At 37.5% G+C, this 27,313-nt stretch overlaps 1 protein-coding gene across 5 annotated transcripts in view; it reads left to right on the forward strand.

Annotated features, from left to right (window-relative positions):
* LOC118269607 (protein grainyhead) overlaps positions 1-27,313 on the forward strand; it is a 98,458-nt gene that overhangs the window by 22,811 nt on the left and 48,334 nt on the right. Inside the window, exon 1 of one of the 5 annotated variants that reach the window (XM_050699093.1) lies at positions 13,399-13,660. The exons of the other annotated variants lie outside the window; for them this stretch is intronic. The gene's annotated coding sequence lies outside the window, so the exon portion shown is untranslated. Of the gene's footprint in view, positions 1-13,398; positions 13,661-27,313 lie in introns of those variants that run through there. 5 annotated transcript variants of the gene reach the window in all.

Genomic DNA, 27,313 nt, shown 5'->3' on the forward strand with positions numbered 1-27,313 from the left:
TTCATAGCCTGAGTAACATCGCCCTCCCTATTATGGGCACTTGTTGCACGCTGATCAGAAAAAAGCTGAATATGGATGTGCTTTAAACTGAGAATCAATTGCAGGCATCTTGTAAACCGCTCTCTCGGCAATATGCTAATAAATAAATAAAGATATTATTTCTTTCTTTCATTCTCTGTTAAGTAAGAAATAAGTAAACACTTGATTTTAGTAAATAGTTTCGTAGTGCCGCCTGATTAGAAAGATCGCCATAAATTGATTCTGAAAACGCTGAATGAGGCCGAGTACAACCGCTGGGGTTTAACGAGATGGTCCGTCAGTGCAGTCGTTTTTGTTCCTGCAGATAGCATTTTATTTAAAACAATAGTGGACGTGGTCAGCATATTTACGGCGGCGACCGCGACAGACTTGTCTTACTCCGCCAATCAATGGCCGACTTAACAATCCTTGTGGGTTGTATTTTTATATACTCGGAGCTTATATATCCCCCAGAATAATTTAGTACCTAGACATTTACCCAATAAGCGATGAAACTGAGCCGCTGATTGATTGGTACAGTCATTAGATAAAAAGTAAAGGCATTTTACTCATTAGGCCCTTTTTGTGAGGTTGTTAAAGAGAATTTAAAAGGATGTTAGCTGGCTATAACAATAATGGATGCTGCTCCTAACTATAATATATTAGGATTAGTTTTGTATTTTATTTGTAAGATTGTGTTATAATAAATAGTTTATTTCTTTAATAAAGAATTTTATAGTATAGGTATTATAAAGTTCTTAATTTTGTTCTTAAGTTGTAAAAATATATAATTTTACTTATAAAAAAATCAGTAAAAATATAATCCAATTAATAATCGAAAAGATAACTTTAGGCGTTCACAATGACTAGGAGCTGCGGACTACCCTGCGAGTTGCCGGAGCTCCGGCTCGAAAAGCAGAAGTAGGAATGGGGTGGTTTTTAGTCAGTAAGAGTCTAACACTCCCTCTCGCCTCGCTCAAGGCGGGAGAAGCCATTGGATAATTTTCCCTACTTAAAAAAGGCTCTTACAATGCTTCATTTCAAAAATCGATAAGAGTACTTATTAAACATTTGTAATATCACTTATGTATTAATTAATAATTTTATTATATAAATAATCAAACACTTTAAATCTTGGAACTAAACTAAATTCCGAGGTCGAGGTCTTTCTCCTTCCACTGTTGATACCGTTTTTTACATAAAAAAGTAAAAGTTTCTTCCAAGTTATCATAGATGTCTCTTGTGTGCGCCCACCTCTGTAGTTCTCACATTCGGGGACAGATGGCGTTACATACATCGTTTCACATATTTGAATATGGAATCGATTATCTGTTTTAATTATAATATTGGCGATTTGTGTTGTAAAATCTATTTCTGAGATAAAATAAAATAATGATTTAAGATAAAAAATAAATTGATTTATAACGCAGCGTCCAAGTCCATCCTTTACATGATTAATACTCGTATTTTAAGTTTTAAAGGTACGTTACTTTTATAGGCGTGTTTTAATTTTAAAGAGTAATTTATAGAGTTAGCTGACTCGTAATTCGGAAGGTTCTCTGTTCATATCGCTTAGAGGTTTTAGCAATGAATTGTAAAATTAAATATAGATAGGTACCTATTTAATAGTAAGTTTAACCATGTAAAACTCAGTTGCTAGAATGGTAAATTTATATAAGTATTTGACACCAACACCAATATTATCTGAATTTAACTCACAATTGTAAATAGGTTTTATTGTTTCGGTACGCCCGCCGACCGCACTTCGTAGCCATATTAAAGCACAATAATTTAGGTTTTACCAGAATACTTACCTTTTGAATTATTTATTAAATCAGTATCTACAGAAACCTATTAAGTATGCTTAATTCGTATGTAATAGTTCAAGATATTATTAGAATATTAAATTGCACCGGAAACTGTATAATTGGCGTCTATTATAACTTTATAAGCGAGTAACTGCGATACTTTATCGTAATCACAAGTACACGGCGCATACAGCCGAGCGCCGACACCTGAGCTCGAGTCGCGACGCAAATTGAAAATGCACAATGTGTCTATCGGCCAGGCGTGCTTTACGTTTTCTTAGCAGTTATCATATCCATCGCGTTATTGACCTTAATCTTTACAATTTATGGTCATTCAGTACACACTACCATAAACGTTTTATTGACAGTCGTTATTTGAACCCGTGGCTAAGACGGTTTTATAGCAATTCGCTGTTCGTATTTTATTAACGCCACTGGCAGTGACGCAGTCCCTTCGGTTCATGCATATTCAGTACACTCCAAATGTGTCTCGTGTTCCGCAAAAATGTTCGCGAAAGCACTTCAATCCAATTAAATTACATAACATACAAACTTAATTTATGCACGGGTAACATTGCAATTCTTATTGACACAAGTAATAAAAAAATGTCCACGATTTTGCAACACTCAAAAAACAAAAATGTAAAAAGAGACTTTAGGTGCCAGTATTAAGACAAACAAAGGGCAGTGTTACGAATCTGTTACGATTCGATACAATGAATCTTATTGCGAAATATTTGTTGATATACTTTCCGCAGATAACAGAATATTTTTCGTTATGTTTTTGAACGCCATAAAAAGCGCCAATATGACGGTTGTTTTAGTGTCTCTTGCAACATTGTCGATATTTTAAGTTCCAACCGAGAGTATCATGTTTCACGGGTTGTGTTTAATAGTTTATATTTTTACGTCTCTGGTATTTCCTTATTCACTAAAGAGAACGTAAATTTCATTCGTGTAAGTACGTACGCGAACACCTGTACAGCGAAGTACCTACGTGCGTAGCTATGTACCTTCATACGAATCTTAAAGGTAGTGGTCAGCGCCGGGGACGCAACAGTAATAATACATCGTCGAGATCGCCAGTACAGTCACGTTTCCATTGTTCGTGGGCGGCAGATAAAAAGTTCACAGAGAACTAATAATTAGTTTCAGGATCGAGAGTGAGCTCGCGAAACAAGAAGCTTAATTAGCACTCATAAAATAACTCGCAAGGGCAGAGCCAATAATAAGGGGCTGCTCCCGCCGCGCACCGGTGCCCGATGGCACTGTAATTTCGGTACAATCGAAATTATTGTGACGTTCAGCTAAAGGTGCAGTGTAGTATTACAGCTACAACTAGTCATTTTAATAGGTTATCTGTCTGTTTGTCATAATGCTGGACTGAATAATCATATCATAGGATGGACTATAGAACAAAAATGTATTTGAATTAAAGATAACAAATTACATAATTTTATCAATTACTGATTAACAAAATTAACATAGTTAAATTAAGATAGATATTTCCCATCTAAGACTTGATGAACTTTTTAGTTTGCGAAATGAATGAAGACTGATAATTTGCTGAAGAAAAATATCCAGGATTAGAATCTTGGCAATAGATTGTGCGCAATCTTAATAAGGATCTTATTCTGAAAAGTAAAATAGGGTTCTATACCCATATTAAGTGTCTTAAGTAGCCTCCAACCTCACATTGCCCTACGATTTCTGGGTCATGAAGGGACGATGTTTGTGAAATTGTGATATTATTTTCATTCGAACTGACATCGTATTAGTTAATAGTTTATTAAACATTTGCCAAGAGCACACGCGTGGGCTTGCTAGCATCGACAAATACTTGAAACATTATTTGTGTTTAAAACAACTTGAAGGAGGCATTAACATGTAGGCATGTCAGTTGATGACTATCGGTCCTGTACACGAGTTTAGTTCCAATTGTATGACATTGTGGGAGGTGCCATTTGTAATGTCGAGCAAAGTGCAAGCGCGGGCGCATGTCGCGTATCAAGCAGATCGGTGTAGTGATAGGTCACAACGAGCACGCGACTGTCGCTCGTCTACGGCGCTATGCTCGAGCAACGAGCACCGTTCCGCCCTTCGCGTTAATTTACTCCGAGCATAAATCTCTGAAGATCGAGTGCTGCATGTTGTCACCATTCGTCACCGTTGTACGGTCATAGACTGAAAAACGAACGTGATTCGGGTATTACAAAGCGCCGAACGAACCACTTAGACGGCTCATTAAATTAATTTATTCTATTCGATAGTGATTCGATACGATTGCAAGTAAGCCGTTGAGCCATGTTTGATTAATATTGATCGTGGCGATGATAGCTTTTCGGATAACCGAATATCTAGGTACAGCCAAATGTTTTGTTATTGGATATCTTTTTTCAGTTGATTATATGCAAATTGGTAAATGTTATAGAAATCTTAAGTTTCGATAATCGGCGCACGTTTGAGTCCGCCCGGAATAATTGCGTGACTAAATTCCGAGACGTAGGTTCTGTATCAGCCTCGCAATTCATTCATGTCGACGCGGCTCTGTAATTAATGAGACAATATATTAGAAACGAATTCGTTTTGGATCGATAACTAATGTTAAAATATATCTTTAAGTTTTCTAAAGATTGTATGCAATGAGTGAATTAAACGACACCATAAGTAACGGCTGACAACTTTTGAGAACAATTTGAATAATGAAGGTACGAGTACGTAGTTACTTGCACAGCTACAACTAAAACGTTTACGGCTTCAATAACGTGTTCGCTTACAAGTCAAAATGGCGGATGTTTGGATTTGATTGGATTTATTGATGAGTATAAAAGTTTATTCGTCATTTTATTGACAGTTATCTATTTTATTTACTTGATATCTAATCGATCTGACTAATCTGTTATGTTAATTTTTCGAAGAATTGTAGCTTAAAGTATCCTTGTGAAACATCAATTTATAAAAACTATAATTTTATGACGCATTCGAAATTAATATTTTGTTTAGTTGAGCTACCATTTTTATAGTTAATATCGAAGTACATAATTACTAAATCATAGGTAGGAAATAGAGGTTTCTGAGTATTAGCATGTGAGGTTAGTTAGATGCATCAACCACGGTGGGTCATATTTTACGGTCAGCACTAACTACCGCAGAGGTTTCCGTGAGTCGTGGTCTCCATGATAAGCGGCTTGACCGTGCGGCGCCGCGCCGGGTCACTATAAATATTGCTGTGTTGAGTCCCGTTTAAATTCTCTATTGATTGAGCATGCACCTCATTAATACTTTAGTACTTATAATATTCATTTTAATATATTCGTCTACTTTGAACTTGCCCAAGATCCGTTAAGTCTTGTCTCTTTGGCCTATCTACGCGCTCACTCTTTAATTAGAACATAATAGACTTGTATGTGTGGTAAGGTAATATCGATGCTAATTATGGTGCAGTATATGCCTACAACTCAAATTACTTCTCCAGAAGTTTTATCACTCTCTCACGATCGGGCTTTTCTAACGGCTATCACAATTTTTTAATTAGCTTCCAAAATAGAGCCCTCATAAATTTTATAGCAACATAGAGGTGTAATGTAGTCGGGCGCAGGCCGCTGCGTGCGCCCGCGTCGCCGCCGGCGTTCATTTGGGTATCACAGTTTTACGATAGCATTTATGATTGATTAATCAGTGATCCCGAAGTTGATCGCTTCCGCACTTATTCTTCTGATTGCAAAACATTTTATTTCGTCTGTGTCTAGGAGTGACGGTAATTTGTCTGTTTATGAGCGCGATGATAAAATTATTGCCTGCGGATATTGACATCGTAAAATTAAAATTGTCGTTTGATCAGATAGTTATATTCACCGATTTGATGCAAAGTCGTTTAGTTTAAAGGTATCTATCGTGTAGGTACTACGGGGTGCGGGGGCAATGTGTTGATACTCGTTACTTCAAATAAGGCCAAACGCTATTGTTCTGCTATTGTGTCTCATAAACGGCAAATCGAGTTTTCGTTACGTAAGATTAATGGCTCGTATTTACATTACATTTGTTACTCGAAAATTGACTTATAATTCAACTTTGTTCCACTTTTGAGTCATTTACTAGTCTGATTCATTTAGATTGTTCCTGCTTACTTTACGATATTAACTTTCGTAATGCGACTGTCATACGTGGAGGTAAGTCATAAATAATTGAGTTCAAACATAGCTTCCGAGATAAGTATCTGCTCCATGGAGTATAGGTCCGAGTATTATAACTCTTATGCTTTGTGCCTGCTTTCGAATGAGTGACGGCTACCGAACAACATACGCGGACGAGATAACGAAAGCTAACTCATCTCTGTTGGCTTAGCTTCAACCTTATCAGCTAGGAGTAGTTGTTGATCAGGGTCAACTGAAGTGTATACTCTCAAACGCGCAAAATATTAACTTCAATTGTAACAAGAGTTTGCAGTTAAACACACAGTAACGGCACCTATCACTATCACAGAATTTTTATGTTTAACGATAAACACTAAAAAGTTGTAAAAACGGCAGGTCTCGTCAGTGTACCATAATGTGCTCGTTTTCTAAGAAAACTTAGATGTTTGATAAGCGGTAAATGTTAGGCATCATAAGATGTACCCTCCACAATTTTCTTTGACCCTGTGTATGGTATCTTCTGAGGACAAAAATTATACAGTAGAGAATACGTTGGTATCAGTCGGGAATCTGACCGTATAATATTGCAATAGCCATTACGGACACACCGTAGCATCTTCAAAGTGCCTCGTAAACGCGCTACACGGCTACTAGAAATGTAATTTAGCGGTACTGAGAAAGAAACGATGGCTATCTTCAGATGAATGAAGCAGTGTTAGTGCACCGTCACACTTTTTTTACTGGTTAAGGTGTTCTGGAAACTTATCTCTCAATCACTTGCCGTAACTGTATGTTATAAACTTATTTTTCAGATCTGCCCGCCTTGTTCTCGCTCCATAAAACTTTCGCAACTTGCACATACGACATATGCAATGCGCAACGCGCATGCTAGCTATACGACTATACATACACACATATATCTACATATTATTGTTACCTGACTCTTATTTATCGAAGAGTAGCACATTGGTTTTACGATATTTTTTATTATGGTTTTGGTACTTCTATCCATGTTATCAGTTTGGAAACGAATCACAAAAAGTCTATTTAGATTTTATGCATAAGGACTTCTTTTTAAAACAACTGTTCTGTGTTAAGTTGCTGACATTGCCTATGAACTAAAACATGCCTCAATGTTTATGATTATACTAAAGGTTTATATGTATAAAAAACAATGCCATACACGTTATAAACATTGGCACACAAACAACGAGCAACGCGACAAAAACACTATCGATACTTTAATTTTATTTTAATTGGTTCGGGCGAGAGTGACATTCGAGGCTGTCAGATTTAAGTCGTGTTCAAGGTGATAGTCTCTCTCGCGTCGAACTAAAATGGCGACCGAGTTGGCATTTAAATGCCATGCATTTTTAAATTCATTCGACGTACGCAATTAACAATTCGAGTTCGATTACTTTGTCATAAACGTGCGCGTGTTTATCGACGTCGCCCGTTAGGAAGCTGTTTAAGAATTCATGGCACTGTTAGTGTGGAAATTATCTGTATGATTTCTGTGAATATCCAAAACATTAGCAACAAAGTTTACGAGGAAGATATTAGTCTTTTGCATTCTTTGTACATAGTAAAGGCTGCATAACTAGTGTACTTACGTCCGGCGACGTAGCGACGGGCAATGCAATAAAATAGGATCAATATAACATTTATGTTGAGTTGGATACTCGCCTACAAATAATTTTGCTTTACACTTTATTAATCTTGAATATTGTATATGCGTTGAACTAGCTTAATTATGATTATTACGAGTGATTTAGAGCTTGTATAAGTGCCTGTATTAAGTAAATACTGTCTGATTTTATTGTATATATTAGTCACGAAATTGTATTTTACATCTAATCTAAGTCTTTTATGTATCTCAGTGGATACCAATGTATCAAACGATTGTTGTAAGATTTAATTTTATTCCCTCTGAACGCTTGCTGATAATAACCGTATAATGTGGGTTGTTCGCGTATAACTTAGTGCAAGTACCTCTACATGGTTAGGTTAATACCTAAACCGAGCCATACAAACTTGGAATTAATCCCAAGATTAGGTATATACTTGTTCATATTAGTAGCGTTATATGTACTTTGATTCTACGTGTAGAAGTGTATGCACCTCCTCGTGTTAAAGCAATAATCTACATCTTTAATTTCGCTTCAATGTATAAATAAAACTAGTCTTGGATACATAACTGTATCGCGGATGCTTTTGCCCTTAAAGTCTGAATAATGCAAGCTCTAAGTACGCACTTAAAGGAATATTATTCCAGGGATTTTTTATAAATTCAAATGTATTCCTGTTTAAAGTCAAATTACTATATTATTCGAATGAGTTCGTAATAGCTCGATTGCCAGGGAAGGGGTTTTATATTCGAAAGTATCAATAGGATTTTCAGTAATCTATTAAAACGATTTTTGATTGTCCTATTACATGAGATTCATAACATACACATAACATTGAACATGTTTCTCTCTGTTTACTCCAAAGCGATTCGTTATGTTGTATCCATTACAAGAAAAATGCATCTGATATTTTCCTATATATTATTATATCTAGTCGACTTGTATCTTGAATACTTATGACTGATCTGAGAGCAATAAATAGCGAGTTAATTAACGTTAATGGCACCAACATTGGAACCTTATTATGGGTTACCATAAGTCCATACTTATTATTTTAAAGTTGGTTACTCAATCTTCTTGGGACTATTACAGTTTTTTAAATTAGTATTTATGGGTGGTTTTCTGTTATAATTTTGTTTATTAGTCTGTTCTTAGTATCCTACTAATTATAAATCAGAACATTTTGGTAAAATAAGTAGTTTAAATGTGTTGTTTATATTTTTACTGTGGGGTACGTAATTACTCGTCGATTACTTGTGCATTCATATGACGCTGCAATAATTATGCTAAGTCTGTTTATCATTGGTGTCTGACTCACTACACTGTTTCCTTTTATAGTGAACGCAATTTATTTAGTATTTTACAAATTCACATGGCGCCGAACAGCCGACGTTAATAGTACTAACATATTACATTGGCATAGCCGATACATTAGTAAGCGCTTATTCGCGGTTATAAGAAGACATTGAATGCAATTTAACACCGAGGGAGGATGGCCGCGACACATCCCGTCCTCGCCGACAATCAATTATCCACAATCCATAATCACGAACAATTAATTTTTTCTCGGCGCAGTTAATAGGACTGCGCTTTCGTCGGTTATTTTCTCGATAAGGGTCAAATTGATCCGCCCGCGGCCTATGTGAACAAAACAAGCAATTTACGGCAGTCGATACATTACGGTTGTTATTATTATTCTACCTTCGTTACATTGTTACTGCGTGTGTCTCGTAGTAAAAACAGTACGCGTTTTACATGGTATTTTAATGCTTAATATGTAGTGGTTCGGCAGTAGGGATTCAGGCGCGCTAATCTTGTCAGAGAGCTAGTACCTGTAGCCTGGATATTGAATAATTTCCCCATAAACTGCAGCGAACAATACACAGACTGTGACCGTTTGACCCGGTTGTAGTGCTCCTCCAGAGAACATAGAGCGTCACGTGTGCACAAAGGGGGTCTTTTTTGATAAATCGTTGAAAAGAAACAAAGGGCGCATAAATTTATCGTCGGCTGGTGGCTTATCATGATCACGTCGACTTTCTCCGAGTGTCGATACAGCCGGCGTGCGGTGTAGCAGCATCACACACGATGCCCCGCCTTGCGCCTCGGTTGCTGCGCCCGCGCATGCAGACAGAAAGCTCCATTGATCACAGGGTAGCTAAACTACCACGCCATGTAATGCAGTAATTTGAACTTTACCTTTAAACTCAGCCTTTAGTAATCAAGGCAGATTGATAGTCGTATACTAAACTTTGAGGTCTAAGGTCGATGTAATGTCGATTTTCTTATTTAAGTTGTGCATTCAAATAAGAATAGATGAGGTAAAAACTATAATGGATTCTTATTAGAATTCTGTTTAAGTCCTTATAGATCTTCTTTTTATCTAGAGGATCTCTAAAGGATCTAGGATCTAAAGGATCATCCAGTAAAATTAAGTTATCTTTATCAAAAGGACAATGTATGAAAATCGTAGACAAAAGGCTACTTCAGTACAAATAAACATGAATCGACTGCCTGCAATGGTAGTGTAGCTGCGTATCTCTTTTATTGTATTGCAAAAGATAGCTACTGGCCATTGATAGCGATTTCAAATGTTTACCTGCATGAGGGAAGATAAATGACCGTTTGCTTAATTTAAAGGGGTGTCACACTCCCAAGTCCGTCTTGCAATCATTCAAAAGAAAAATATCCTTTCAAATTGTAAAGGGTTGTTTTTTTACTGGGGAGACAATGTCCAGACAAAACATTCGATGACCACCGATGACCAGTACCGTGAATGACCAGTGTGGGAAGCTACGTTTATTTCTCTGTGAAAGCTTGACCCCTTCTTTGTGTCACCTATTATAGATGAAGTTTCAAAAGCAAAGGGTCAGTCGAAGTATGAATACTTTGTACCTACTGTGATTGTTTATTTTTTGCACGGCTTAAAACGGTTAACTGAATTAATAAGAGATAAAAAAAAAATGCTGTCCGAACTTCCCATGCATGTATTTTTCCACCTATAATTACGTGAACTCGGCATGGACTCCTCGAGATATTTTCGTGCGCACGACGTGAAGGGCTTACACAAGAACTGTTCAGGCGTTTCGGAGAACAGCAATGTGATAAATCGGACCCTCCAATTATTATTGCATTCGGTACGCGAAAGTACTGACTATACTTATGGCGGTTATTGACCAAATCGGTGCATGTTCTCGTTACGCCAATCACATACTTGATATGTGCGGGCCGGTCATTTGACTTCTTGCAATATTACACGTTTCTTAAATCATATTAATACCTATTATTGCCATTAATATAGCATCGTGGATGCTAACTGTCATATGTTTTTATCTATAATAGCTACTATTACTCGTTAATAGATGACTGCTACATTATTCTATTTATGCTCCATTAAATGCGTTATACAACATTAAAAGTTTTAAAACTAAATAAATAATTGACCAAGCAATAAAAAAGTTATTATACTTTTATTTCAGTAAAACAATTATTGTTTAGAAACTATCTAAAACTATTATATCCAATTGGAATGACTTATTACTTACTATTTATACAAACAAGTCAGTCGGACAAAAGTCTGGTTCGACAGAGAGTCTATTAAGAATGATATCAGGCAGGCCATTAGCGATCTAGTTGACTAGTTAGTGTTATTTGGCTACTTATAAAACGAACATGACACATTATCTGAGGCAATCCATCTCGGCCGTGTGTGCTCCTCTAATTCTCTTATTTGCCGGTTGTGAGTGGGCGCGCCGCGTGCCGCCGCCAGCTCGGTACACACTACTCATAAATATAAGGCATAATTTTGTAATTATGTAAAACGGTAAAAAAACCAAGTCTAAATCGTTTGCTATCTGTAACGCAATATAAATTAATGGCCGTTATAATAAAATTCGTAGACGGCAAATGTTTGAAGCATTTTCGGTTCCAATCAATCGATGGATGTAAGTGTTCTACTTTTATCATTTAATTAAAATTAGACGAAATATATTTGACTCGTTAGAAGTAATTATGACTCGAGATAGGATGGTGTAGTCAACATGTTGTATACTAATCACGTTAAATAGCCGCTGAGTATTCATGAACATGAAATATTAAGACTGCACGTCTTATAAAAATCAGATCACTCATTAATCATATAAATATTATTAATGGAATATTAAACGTGGACTAACTTTCAACATATTTGTAAAATATAATAACTTTTAATTTTATACAACAACATTCTCTTAGCAACATTCTGGTCCATAAAATTTCGAGGTTTTGTTTTAAATCGAGAAAATGTATGCATAGTAGCAATAGTAGCGTAATAAAGCCGGAAGGAGACATTCCAAAGAACCAAGGACTTGTTGTAAGCGGCGGACGATAAGTGTAGATCTTTTATTGTTTTGTAATGATAATGGCGAGTGGAGCGGCATGTCGGCAAACGTGGCTTAGGTATTAGCATTCCCAGAGTTGGGAGTTTGTACAGTGGCGTTGTAGTGGACACAGTGGACGTAATTAAAGTATCGCGCCGAGCGCCGCACCGCCGCCGTCCGGTGACTTCCGCGTGCGGACCCTCCACGCCTCTTGATCTCGGCTTCACTCAAATTTGACTTCTAATTACTCCGCCACTGCCGACATTTTATGTTTCCTTAGGCCATAACTTTAATTAATTCTTACATCGTCCGAGCTTTTCTCACGCTGTATTAGCGTAATTAAATATACTTTTAATGTTTCTTCTATTCAATTGCTTTACTTCATAGTTTGATTTGCTTCGTATCTTCATATTCCACGCGATTATTATGTAATATTTAAATTTCATATTGTGGTCTCTTATTTATTTTTAAGCTTAACATAATGTCAGTCCTTAAATTTGGATTCTTAAAATGTCTTATACCTAAGTAATTTGCCCTTCTCTTATAATTTACTGATGTGCTACGAAAATGCTACGCTCCGTAGCAAAATATGCCGAAATTATCGACTACGCAATCTCGTAGCAATGGCAAGCAATGCAAGTGCTTTTACATTTTATATTTCCAAAATTATTTTTTTCTGTTTGAAATGAAGATTTACCGATTCATGACACTTGTATTCGATAAGCAAGTGCGATTTATATTTTTTTGTAACTCTTTCTTAATATGTATAGATTATGCTGTTATTGAAAACGATTAAAACTAATTATTACTTTAAACTAATTAAATTTGAGTACAAATCGTTTATTATGCAAAACGTGAGAATAAAACTAACAATACCAACATGTTGAAAAATAATTAGAACGTTTTAACGTCTTGTCTACGAAGTATAAATTATTGTTTAGTAGTTTTGTTAACTTCCTTCCTGTAGACGTGCATTCCATTAGGTCTATAAAAAAGAAAGCTCTTGTGTCACTTAAATGAGTTAAGATTTTATTATCGACTGTCATTTAAGTGATCGACCTCGATACGTAGCCTCGTAGATATCTATCGCGTAGCTCGTTGAACTCTAATGTATGGAGATTAGACCCATGCATCGGTTATTGATTTTGCCCATTTCATTTTTGTAGGCTACGAAAATATATTTATGAATTACTTTAATAGCCAATATTATTTTAAATGCATCCGTCAGTCGCGAATGTGGGACTTAATATCTTGCGTTAACGGTTTCGGTGAGTAAGACAGTACAAATGAAGGCCGGTAGTACAAAAGGTCCTGCTCAAACAATCGGCAACCCTTTATCATCAAACAAAGAGGAAGAACTGCGATGTCACCCTTCTCCGAGCGGGTCGAGTGAGCGCTCGGCGCCGGGTGGCGTGTGGGGCGAGCGGCCGGCGACGCAGCAGTAGCGAGCGACGCCGCACCCGGACCGCACCGCCGTCGACCGCGCACTGAACCATTTGCGCACTGTCCGACGCGAACCTGTTCCAAAATCGAACCCCAACCGACGCAGTCCGTGGGGCAGGGTGGACCGGACACTGTATTGTGCACAAGTGACCCCTATTGGACGAGTGTGACAACTGACCGGTACCTGACCGCGTCATGCAAAACGCCCTCGGACGTTGATGCGGGGTTGCCCAGCTGCCCCCTCGCCGACCAGTTCTCAACTTGTTCCACAGGTATTTTCGATTATTGTCGTGACCTGTTCTTCTTGACCATTGCTCAAGCAACGTATTGAATCATTATGATAACATCGTGGGCCGTAACGTACCGATGAACGATATCACTCGTAAATAATTGCTACTTATTTGACACTTTATTTCCCGCAACCTGCTACTGAATGTGTAACGTGTGCCTCCTTCAATTTGATCTGATCAATGCATTCATTTGTTTTATGAGATAATGTCATTTTAATTTTGATTCAATCTCAAACGTTGCGTAGAATTTAAATTATGATAAAACCGGCTTTAATGCAAAGTATGCCTAATTATGTAATGTTAATGACACTAATTAGTTAATTTCAACGATACATCAATCACCACTTGACTTTTGTTACATGTATGTATTGAATAATTGCTAAATAATTCAATACAAACACAGTGCATACAATGACAGTTCATGCCTGTAAAGGTGTTGGTCTCTGATTATAATTAGTTGTTTTTTATTTCGTAACATTTTGTAGTACATGAAGAACTTTAAAAAATAGGATTTGTTTCAGATTTTAATTAATTCAATAAATTAAGGGGAGACTTGATACATAATTCAGAAGTTATTAAGGACATAATATTATGTATGACATTTAATTTTTTTATTTTAAAGTCCAAAAATTACACACAATTTATTACGAGACAATCCTAAAATCCAAACTTGCAATTCGCTTTGTTGAATTTGATTTGTTTTGCCTTTGTCCATGGAACACATAACAACAGGAATTGATAACTGATAAAAGCTTCAGATTTGGATACAAAATATTGGTCTTTTATTGAACGCATGTTTCTGTATACCTACGCAATTACAGCAAATACTTTAAGACAGGAAAAAAATATAATTTTGTCTCGCAAGTCAACAGTTTTATAATTGAGATCACTTTGATATTGAAAGTAAACTAGTTTTGGGACGTCGTTTTACAACCTAATTATACGAACATTCCCTTAAAGATTTGTTAGCAATATAAGTTAGTTTTATTTTGTCTTCGAGTATGCATTTTTTATATCTAAAGATTTATCAAAAATTGCGGGTACAAACAGTTTTTGCAAGATTGTCTAATAATTGTGTATGTTTAGCTAGATTGCTGTGTTGGTAGCAACAAAAACACGCGTATCAATTTAGTAGTGACGCATAATTCGAAATATATTCTGATTCTCGGTTATAGCAGATAATTAGGTGGTAATATCTCGGCAACACTTCCGCGTCGCGCGAGCCCCGCGCTCGCCGCTCCGCGCTCGTCAACAGATTTATAGCGAGTTTGACCGTGAGACCTCAAGCGTAGCCGTTTTTTGCTTAATGCGTTATTTATTAAAATTTGATTATAAAACAACCGAAGTTAATTTTATAAGTTGGACTCGTGTCAAATCTTAGAATATAATACATAAATATCGTCAAGTATTGGGTGCTTAATGAATATGTATGTGCAATGTTAATATATTTGTTTATTCATAATAAGAGACCTCAATATAGCTAATTACGATATCAGATGTGAATAAGGATGAAGGTTGACCATAAATGTAATTGCTAACGTCTAGGTTGGTAGTTACAGCTATGTAGTTTTTATCAGTAATAAAATTAATTAAGCTCGAGTTTTTGTAAGGCATAACGAGACTGTTCGTAATTAAATTCTCCATTACATACACATAGGAAGACAATTCACTAACGAATATATCTGTCGATATTTGGTCTAAGTGCCTTACAGTCGAATACGAATGCTGCGTATTAGTGTTGCTAAGCAGTTGATGTTTTAACGTTAAAATGTCACGTAATATTATTACAAAGACCAAAAGAGCCGCTAAAGAGCCTGATGCCTCGAGTGGTGCCATGTACCACGACATACATTAGAATAGTATTTTCGAATATCAAATATTGGTTTTGGCGGCGGTCGTTGTGCAAACAATTAATGTTTATTTCTCTAAAAACATCGGCGCGCGCCCGCTCACATTTTTGTTTAGATAATAATTGATTTTTTATTTACTCCTTGAGTGTTGCCGCACGAAGACAACGGCAAATAGCGTTAGGCACATTTTCTCACGGAACGCGGATAAGCCGTATCACTACCCGCGCCCGTTATACTTTTCTTGCGAAAAGCTCTCGGAGTGAATATTGCGTGCAGCGCGCGACGGCCGGCCCGCGGACGCGGCCGCCGCCCGGCGCGGTGACCGGGCGCGCTCGTGTGTCACACGTCAGATCAAATACACGAGATAAAACTAAAACTAATGTACACTCTACTCAAAGCTTTTCACAATCACCGGTGAGGGCAATAAATAAAGCTTCGCCGAAGAACGGGAGCAATTAATATGGGCGCGCCCGACTCGCGTGAAAGTAGCAGACGCCGACCACATGTGTGGACCGTGGACGAGACGCCCGCGCCTGCACAGACGCGCGCCCGTGTATACTGTCAATATTATAGGTGCGCAAACGACACACACGGATGTGTAGGTGGAGCTCAATTGCATCTTGAGATATATCATATTTGTTACACTATGTTAATCCGCTCATGGAATATATTGTATGCTTGTGGAGGTGTTATAATTCTGACGTCTGAGAAATAAACTACACACTTTAAGTTTCTCCGATACATAAAGTCGTAATATTTTCCAAATACAGAAAGTGTCCAGTATGTATGCAAAATAATTATCTGTTAGAAGGATTGGTGACCTTTCCTCGTCATATCTTAAGCTGCTCTGACGCGAGCTTAAGGCTCGATATCCGCTCAAGGAGTGTATTTATATAAGTATTGCCTTAAAAGAAAGTGCGTTATGCAAGAATGAAATACGTTTTGAGTAATGTGTAGGTATAATTAAGTCGAGTGCGAATGTTCTGCTACATAAGCTCCGATGAACTAAATGTTATAAAGTTCCGTGGACAGATAAGCAGCTGATAGCTCTCTGATCACAGTCCATATTAGCATATATGGAAGCTATAAGTACACGTCGAGGCCGTAAACCCGAGATGGAAGTATAAGTACCCGGTATACACATTGAAAGCATTTATCTTTCTAAATTGCGACTAATAAAGAATAAATCATAAACTGGTATCATAATAACAGAGTATGCTGCAGTAAAACATAAACGGCTCATAGGTGTACAATTACTTCCATATCCAATTACTTTGTTGTGCTGATATTCGGCTGACCCACATTCAAAACATTTTGCGATAGTGCCTCCTACGCATATGAGCGACATGTCGATATTGGTGTATCGGTGATTTCAATATGGCTACGTGGAGCAACAGTGTAGCCCCGGCCGAGTGTATGCTAATAGGTGCCGCGGGCTGCGAGCGCGGCAGGGCGCGTCGCACTATGTATGTAGCACTGTACACATGGTATGCAATTACCATTTTATTAGTTGCTTAGCTGCCTCCACTTCACTTCACGGAATTTCACTAATATGTAGGTGTTTTAATCTGCAGGCTCAAACAATCATTAAAGGAATATCTTTTGAAGTTTATGTTATACATAAAAACTTAATTGCTTTGTAAAGAATTACTAAGTAAGTATTCTAAGTATCTATACCTATATGCAAGTAAAAAGATCTCGTAGCATAGGTATGTACGAAGATTTCCAATTCCTCATTTGTTTATTGTCGTTTTGCATTACCAATCGGTTTGTTAAAGATCGTAGCAGTTTACAACGCTGCGCCTTCCTCAATTTCAGTTCAGATAGGACATTGTGAAAATGTCACATATTCATACAGAAACTAGGGTTGTTAATTACGTGGGTGTTCATTGTATCCCAACATAGCGTGAAGTTTTTGTGTTTATTTAGCGTGTTCCCGAGAATCCCACGCGCGCTGTGTCAGTTTTTCTAGGTATGATGCGTGAGTGCAGCGCGGAATGCGGCCCACAAGACCGCGCTCTCTCGGACGCTTTCAAGGGTAGGCAAGAATCAAATATTATTCATTGGTCTTTAGAAACTGTATATAAAGTGGAATGATGTTTACACATGTCATTACTTACTTATCTTAGAAAATTGTAACAATTACATATTTTTTGATGATGAGCTCGGAGTTTTGCGATAGCGCACTATTTTCACGGTCAGTCGGATCCGATGGATAGCGACGTCTCGCACGCTGATACACACTCGTACGTAAAGAACGCGGCGTGGCTACGGGCTACGCGCCGTAGATCATAATCGGACGAGTATTTATTGGTGCGCGCTTTCTAAAGCCCTGCGCCTGCGCCGTCCCGCGCTGGTAAAGCTGTATACTCACGAATGTCATGTGACACGCGATATTCCGTCCAGTGTATTTTATTGCAACTTTGGATCGTCAACATTAGCGGCGTCTAAATGTGAATAAGCCCGAATGGCAGGTGAACATTTGGATTTATTACGAACTTCCTTTTTAGTAAACGTTGGCTGGCAGTTACTGTTGGACATTAGTCATTTATCGATCGTAATTAAAAATAATTGACTAGTGAGTACCATGGGTTACGGGTAAAGTTAGTTTTATTATCTCGTATTGAGTAACTACGAGGATGAAGCGAAAGAAACTTTAAATATAATCATTTGAATGACTGTCGTTGCCATGGTGATAGCTGTAGTTATTCACACAAGAAGTCATTTGTAACAATTAATTTTAAAGTAATAGATAATTTTAATGTTGTAAAGGTAGGTATGATGCGGCTTTTATAACGGAACTTTAAAATTTATTGCTTTCTTTTACTTAACGACTTTCAATCTCTTAAGATTCGACATGTCGCGTCGGTTCTAAATGCGGGACATCTAAACATTATTGTCTGCGGGAAAGGCTATATTTTACAAAATGATTTAAACACTCAAAATGTATTTAGTTAAGTTATTTATCATTGAAAGACATGAGTATGAAACGCGAAATAAACACAATACTATAATATATTACATTCTATAATATTTTATTGTTAGATGAATGCCAAGCTACGTCACTACAAAGTCGGTGCGGCCGGCGAGAGAACAACTTAATTAAAAAGTAATTAACGGATAATTTAGTATAGTTTGAAATGTCACACTTGCGATTTATTTGTAACATGCATGTTAATATGATGGAAGAATTCGTTTGGTGTGACTCGAATATCGCACAATATTCGCAAGAAATTCTAAGTATGTACAATTAAATTAATCAAAACATCGTCAATTTGTATTCAACTTTATAACATTAGTACACAACTAATAATAATCGTATTATTAGCAATCACGATGTACTTACGAACAATGTTATTGCCAGTCCATCAAAACACTACGCTCAACTAATCTTGACACTTGCGTTTTAAATAACTCACAAATTATTCAAAGTGACATGGTTCGCACCAAATATTATTATGTTTTTTTACTATATTATGAAGTAGCATAAAAACTTTATTTTTTGTAAGTACATATCTATGTTATGTACCGGAAAATTAATACATGTGTATTTAATTAATAAAATTATATAACTTTTGGCAGTTAAAAACGATTAATAGGTATTGAATCTCATACGGAAAATATTGTTTTGACCTTTATACCGTGTAGTAGTAGCTTTTTTACTTTAATTGCTTGTTGTTTTTATTAAAATGTTAATTAGCCGTTATCTGGAATACAAACTGAATGTAAAGTATTTTAGTTAGAAGGTAAGCAAAAATATCAAGACGTGTGGATCGCGGTGTAGTAGAGCTCGGTGGTCGCAGGGCGGCGCTGGGGTTGTAGTGCGGTACCTGCCGAGAGCGTGTGAAGTCCGGCGCAGGCAGGGGGTGCACGCCACAATGGAATATTCAAATGCGCTCCTGGACGTGGCTCGCATGAATGTGCATTACCCTATGACCATATTATTTTTAACATGCAAAGATAATGGCTCATCGGGGCGATTCTTAATTTTTTGTCGCTTTCTTATACGTTACCCTTTATTAGGGCCCGCAACGCTTTAGGGTTTTTGTGCAACCGGCGAATATCATTATTAAAGCGAATATAATTAATTATTTACTCGCACCGTTTAAATATCTTTAAGCCAAGCTTTGAATGACGGAGTTTTCGTACATGAGAACGCAAAACTTTGCGAACGATTTTTAAAGTTCCGACAAGTATGTATGAAATGTATCAAGAATAAATCACAAGAACTCGAGTTAACAAAAATGGTCAAATGCCAGCCATAACACCGAGTTATTAATAAGGATAACAAGTTTTTTTTAGTTAAACGAGTACGTTAGACGATTATATCCGCTAACACTGATTAATTATCACAGTTTGCGGTCTTTAACTTCTGCGTGTAATTAATTCCACGGCGCTAGATAAAGTTCAAATGCGGTAAACAACAATAATGAATTAAACATTGTCCCGTCGGTCCACAACCGGTACTTATGACACTTTACCCTGTAATTTGGCAATCAGTTGTGTGCCCACTGGCTGCGCACCGAGCTATTGTGCGCTGCGCCACGCTGACATCAAGAGCCTGTAATTTTGCGGTTACTCGCAGGTGTTTATTGCATTATAGCGAGACGTGAGATTAAGTGAAACTAATAAACTCCACAGGACACGTCGGTTAGGTTTTCCGAATGTCGTATCTCCTTCCAAATTAACCATTAATTTGTGTGTAGCAAGAATATTTTATTCATAAGCGGTCATCCTGATGGCAGATGAACTCTTGAACTTTAATTAAATAAAATCGCGGCGCTGTATAGCTACAACTATTAATCAAGTTTATTGTGCATCCTTACTTGTGACAAAACTCACATAAGCTTATGTCATTAAAAAAAGCGTATTAATTTATTCTGTTACTTTATAAGGCCATCTTGCATTTAAATAGTCTTCGGTGATTTCACACGGTGAGCTGTGCACTGACCATTGTCTCCCCTATCATTAAAAAGAAAATTGCGAACCACGCCATTGTTGTATCTTCAACCCTTTCTTCGGCCTGTGTCCATGAGCGTTACGGCGGGCCGGGGTAATATCTCACAGTTTTGACAATCCGCCGATGGGGAGACACTCATTGTTTCGCAGCATCCGAGGGTCCCGCGGTGAATTTATGCTCGCCTGTCATAACAGAATGAATTTACGCATTGTGAATCAATACAGTGATTTCATCAATAGACGGCCTTTGTTTCTGGGTGTTGAGCTTACGTAATGTATTAGGATATGTCAGTAAACAGAGTCGTGTAAGTGGATACTTTTAGTTGAGACAATGGCTACTCATTTATATTGTGCTAATATTTTGTGATAAGAACCGGCGATCAATACACTTTCAGAATAGATATCTGTATCAATAAAAAGTCGAGTCGTAGGATTTTTTATTATTTTGCAACAATATATGAATACCTAAAGCACGTAACAAAAAATGCAATATATTATTTTTATAGGTATTTGTAAAAAAAAAACGATGCGACAATAATCCGTTCTCAATAGGTACGTAAGCTTAGGATTTCCAATAAATTACCTAACTGTTTTCCATATTTAGTTATAGTATTATATAGCTTTTTTATGTGTGGAAAAATTGGTGACGGAATATTCTGTCATTAATGTTTGCATATTATAAAAGTTCAAATCAATTAACGGACTTATTAGCTGACTCGAACGTGTAATGTGAAAAATGTGGATTATTAAGTTCCCTTATTGTAGACACAAATACCTAAGAAGGTCTAAAATTGCGTACATCTGTACAAATATTTGTGATAGCGATGTGACTCAATATTTTCGGTAAATAAATTATGTGCGAGTACATCGAACATAAATTAATTGGTCAAAGGGTTACATTGAAATGTGTAGATGCAATTTATATTGCGTGTTGCAAGTTCGCCTCTACAATTCTTGTTTACACTCAATACTGTAATTTCATAATTCAAGCGTTTAAATGCATAGCTTTTCGTGAGCGTACGCAAAAAAGCGCAGAGGCTCGCTGGAACGGCGATTACGGCCCTTAAAATAACATCGTACGTTTAAGTTAATGACAGACACACCGACAAAATGCACTTATAATTGCTTATACAAAGAGTTTTGGTGAAAAATTATCATGTATATGGTATTGCGGCGAGGCTCCCACGGGGAAGAGGAAAGCTTTTGTTTCTACTGAACATTGCCTTGGTACCACAAATTCACAAGAATAACTTTAAGTATAATCAATATCGTAAGAGATCAGACTGAGGCGAGACCGCGCTCGTAATAGAGTACCTACGTTTGTGTTGAAATAATGTATCAGATTAACAGATTCCAATCGCGCACGAGTACTAATGTTAATTAATTTATTTACACTGCATTAATAAATAAACATATATATCTGTTATGAGCCAAGGGCGCCCTCTGTTTTACCACATTAAATACCAATGTGACACTTGAGTGCAGTGCTCGCTGGATTTGTAGTCACGAGAAATATCAATTAGTACTGTTAATTGATCTTAAAGCATGAGTTAGTGTTATATTAACTTAGAAACGATCACTTTAAATAAATTAATTGAATTAGGAAACGAATTTCATATAAGAATTTAATATCTAATAGACTTTAATTCTAATTTCATTGAATAGGACTCTGATTAATCTTATAAGAAGATTTGAGTTGGACTTTAGATAGAAATAAGACACACCTTTTCTCTTTTCTCTTTTTTTAAAAAAAAAAAACGTTGCCCCACACTAGGATTTTCTCCTGTGTCGTGGGTGCGTTTACAAACATACAAGTTCACATACACATGACATCCAGACCCGAAACAACAATTTGTGGATCACACAAAGAGTTCCTCCGTGCGGGAATCGAACCCGCTACCCGTTGCGCGGCAGCCAGTTGCCCAGCCACCGCACCAACCGTGCAGACAGTACACCATAAGTAGTTTCTTGATAATTTTCATAAAATCTTACTCCACAAATTTTGGGCTAATTTCAAAAGTTTTATGCAATCACATCTTTTACACCCCGAAGGGGTCGGCAGAAATGTGAATGTATAGACGTTTCTTAGAGCTTTTGACAATGAGAATAAAATAAGCCCAATTTGGGTGTGGATTCATTATTTAATGGTATCTAGTAATTAAAGAAATGTCAGTCTAGTTACATTTTCTTAATCATAAAGCGACCAATAATTTAATACAAGATTAACATCAAGGTGTTTGAGAATTAGCAAAATAGCCAGCGGATAACAGTAATTAATTATATGAAGAATTAGAATGTTGACAGCTACAGATACAGGTGCCCATAAACAACGCTTAAAATTTAGCCATTATGTAATGTCACAGAGATATTTAATGTTTGAAACATTGCATAAGCAATTAGCAGCTCTTAGTCGTGGACATACATCAGTAACAGAAGCTGTAGGTAGCGGCTCCGGCGATAAATTCCCGCAACTAGTCAGTGGTTACTAGCCAATAATCGACGTTGCATATTTGCATAATTGTGCCCGCTAAGTGTCTGTATCTACATAAAATTGCGTCTTTTTCATGACTCCTCTATATTTAAACATGATGAAAATCGCTTCGATCAAAATATTTCCTCCGAACCGCGTGCCTCTTAATTAATATTTATTTTTGAATAAATTTCGACGACGATCTTCTTATAATGACGGAATGATTTTGATAATATCATTATACATGTTATTATGTTCAACATATATCGTTAAGCTTTGTAAGTAATTCTGTGAATATCAAATAACAGATTCGAATCTAATTAATTATTATATTTCCATTTGATACTCAACGAAGTCTTCTGGGAAGAGCATTGGCTTACTAATAGCTTCTTTTATTGCTCTCATTGAACCGTGAATGACGAACTAATTAGAGTGTCGGAAGTTGGCAGTAACGTTAAATTGTAATTAATGCTATCAATACAATATTGTAATTAATAATTAATATTATAATAAATTAGAATATTGAAATAAATTGAAAAAGGCTTTAAGCTTACTTTAATGCTAAATGTTTCGTGTTTTCATTGCTCGCGCATATTGATTATGGCGTTAATGTAATGTAAGCAGGGTGCGGATGAATATATTACTACTTTATATTACTGAATTGAGATGTTAATTAGAGTACAATTCATACTTCTTAGGTGCAAATGTATTATAAATTAATGAAAGGCAGTTACAAATAAATACTGAGCTGTTTATGAAGTTATTAAAACTATCGAGAAAACCTTAAATTTATTTATTTATTTATTTATTTACTCTTCATGCACATTAATGTGTACATAGGTGGGCTTAATGCCGTAGGCATTTTCTACCAGCCAAACCTTTAGGTGGTGCAATGAAAAATCAGTGGTAGGTGCATTGAGCAAGTAAGTACGGAAAAGCTCAGATGGAAAAAAATAGAATATACTTACTTATACAAATATATACCAATATATATTTAAATAACATGGAAAAATAATAAACCTACATAATAACATTACATATACTATTTACATATACTTAATATATACATACTACTTATATCATGATGAAGACTCTGACAACCTCTTCAGAAGAAGCTCCCGAACTCTCCGCTTGAACGTCAAGCGAGTAGACAGCATCCTGACATCGGTGGGGAGCGCGTTCCACAGCAAGATAGATTGGATAAAAAAAGAAGAATGAAGGAATTTAGTGTGGTGTGTAGGACATTGAAGGAGACGGTTATTGGAAGAGCGTAGATATTTGCTGTGGTTGGCGCAAGTGTATTGAAAGAGAGAGGAAAGATAGCTAGGCGTAGAAGCTGAGTTGAGGAAGGAGAAAAGTGTGGTAAGCGCCCTTTGCTCCCTGCGCTGGCGTATGGGCAGCCACTTTAATTGCATCCGATGTGCAGAAACGTGATCATATTTACGCAGGTTGAAAACGAATCGAATGCAGTTATTCAGAAGTCGGTCGAGTTTATTGAGGAGATCTGCATTCAGGTCGTAATAACAAACATCCGCATAATCTATAATAGGGAACAATAAGGCCTGCACTAACATTGACTTGGTGGTAGACGGAAGCAAGTTCTTAACGCGATAAAGAGACCGCAGTGATCCGGTGACCTTTTTGCACACATTTGTGACTTGTGCCTGCCAGTTCAAATTGCTGTCAATGACTAAGCCGAGATCTTTGACGTCACCACTGAACGGCACGATCGCACCGTCGAAGACAACAGGCGGTAGGGATGTATTGTCAACCTTTCCCAGAGACCGAGAGCTTCCGATGATGATCGCCTGGCATTTGTTGGGGTTCACCGCGATCCCAAACCGTGCCGACCAGCTGCTGATGGCAGACAAGTCAGCATTAATTTTAGTGATGGCGCTCGGTAAGTCGTCAAAGCCGGCCTGACAGTAAACCTGCAAGTCGTCGGCATACAGATGGTACGAACATTGAAGTTCTGAGGTGATTAGATTAATAAATATGGAAAATAAGAGAGGTGAAAGTATGCCGCCTTGAGGAACGCCAGCTTTTAATTCGCGCCAATTTGATGTTGAGTCACCGTGTTTGACCGACTGCTGACGCTCCTGAAGATAAGAAGAAAACCATTCCAGTGACTCGCCAGAGACCGTAAGGTGGGATAGGATAGCTAAAAGGATGTCGTGACTGACCATATTGAAGGCATTCGAGAAGTCAACCAAAACCAGGACTGTGGCTCTGGTACTCTCGAAGCCGGTTCTAATATCGCCAGTCACTTTAAGGAGGGCGGAAGTAGTGCTGTGGCCTGGTCTGAAGCCAGATTGTAATGGACTAATTAGTCCATTTCTGTATATGAAACTCGAAATTTGTTTATGTACGCAGGCCTCGAGCACCTTGGACAGGAAAGGAAGTATGGATATTGGTCGGAATTGGGAAGGAAGAGTGGGAGTAGAGACCTTTGGTAGCGGACGGACAAAAGCTCTACGCCAAAGGGACGGGAAAGTTCCGGAATAAAGGGAGAAGTTAATAACATGGGTTATAGCAGGTAGGAGGTGATCTAATACAGTGACAATCATGTGGCGAGAAATGTTGTCACAACCTACCGCTTTGGATTTTATTGAAAGGATAATCCTTCCAACCTCTGACAAATCAACTGGAACGAAGCAGAAGGGGTTTTTGATGTTGGGACGCGTCAGACCCTCGATATATGTTATTGTGTTTTGTTTTACTAGACGATCCATAATAGGTACTGTGGTGAAATGGTCGTTGAGATCGTCTAGGCAAACTGGACAGGGAAGGTCTGAATGTTGCGTTTTGCCGATACCTAGAGTTCCGAGGAATTTCCAGATATCGGCAGAAGAAGAAGAGGAGATATTTTCGAGAACGTGGCGGCGTTTGGCGTTGCGTACCATCTGATTACACCTATTCCTCGCAAGCTTGAATGCCGCCCAGTTTTCATCAGTGCGATCCCTCCTATGTTTTCGGAACGCCCGGTCTCTGCGACGCATAGCCATCCTTATCCCACGCGTCATCCAAGGCGCAGGTGGCCGCTTAACCCTTATCCTCCTGAAGGGAGCATGGCGATCATATAGGCTGACTACATTGGTATTAAAAATCGCCAACTTGTCATCGACTGTAGTAGCCGCCAACAGAGGCTCCCAATCAATCAGCGACGCGTCTTCCTGCAATCTTGCTCCGTCCATCCGCGCAAAACAACGCCTATACAGAACCCTAGGCTTCACCTTGGGTGGCTTAAGGATATAGGATAGGAAAATCATGTCATGGCGAGAAAAACCAGGGGCGTCATGTTGACCATGACAGGATACAAAGGACGGATTGGAGGTGAGGATAAGATCAAGCCAGGAATCATCACCAGCAGTATTGTGGTGGGTGGGATTCAGAGGTATTACATGAAGGTTTGACGACTCCACAATTTGAAGGAGTTTGCGGGAACGGGATTCATGGGAGAGGAGATTGGTATTAAAGTCACCCATGATTATGTGATGCATGTACTCAGACCCCAGGGATTCTAAAACTGATTCGAATTCAGTGAAATAATCAAGAGTAGGGGGCAGTAAACAACACCTAGTAAGGTTTTCCCCCCTGGCTGCAAACCTCAAGAAAGAGATACTAATAATTTACGACCTCATCTAAACGCAACGTATAATTATGCGGCATTATTAGTAATAGTTTATGTGTTCAATGACATCATGACACGACATGCGGTAAACGAGAACGGAAGATAGAAAAAAAGTGTAACAGAAAACAATTTTATTACAGAGACATTTCCGTTCGGCTCGATCGGAGATAATTTTTAATCTTGAGACCTGAACACAGCTAATCTAATTAGATTCCAACTAGTGGAACTAGTCGATAAAAACGGTTATGAAGTTGGAATGGACGCCGCTACCGAGCGACAATTACGTGTGGATATCTGATTGCAAGTGAACACAGCTTTTATTATTTCATACTAAAACAAGCACAGAAATACCGCTTATTAAGCCTTGTTAAAGTCAATTGTTGATTTGTACCTAATAGACAACAATAACACGCTGTCTTAGACTATTCTGTTGCACGGTAGCTGAGTTATTAAATACTCTATAGCAACCTTTTTGTTTGTAATTTATTTCAACAAAAGGAATTATGCAAACAAGATACATCTACTCAGTAAATATATTTCTGCAGCGTTTTGTTTGAAGATTATTTGTGACACAGTGCAACAAGGTATTTGTTAAATGTTTACGCAGTACAGGTAATGGATACAGTCACTGGATACTACCCGGCGCACAAATGTCCGTTTGCGCTTGCACTACACTAATGATAAATGATTCAGGGGATTGCGTTTCCTTAAGCACCTTTTGCATT

Source organism: Spodoptera frugiperda, chromosome 15, assembly GCF_023101765.2.
Source record: "Spodoptera frugiperda isolate SF20-4 chromosome 15, AGI-APGP_CSIRO_Sfru_2.0, whole genome shotgun sequence".
Classification (NCBI taxonomy): domain Eukaryota; kingdom Metazoa; phylum Arthropoda; class Insecta; order Lepidoptera; family Noctuidae; genus Spodoptera; species Spodoptera frugiperda.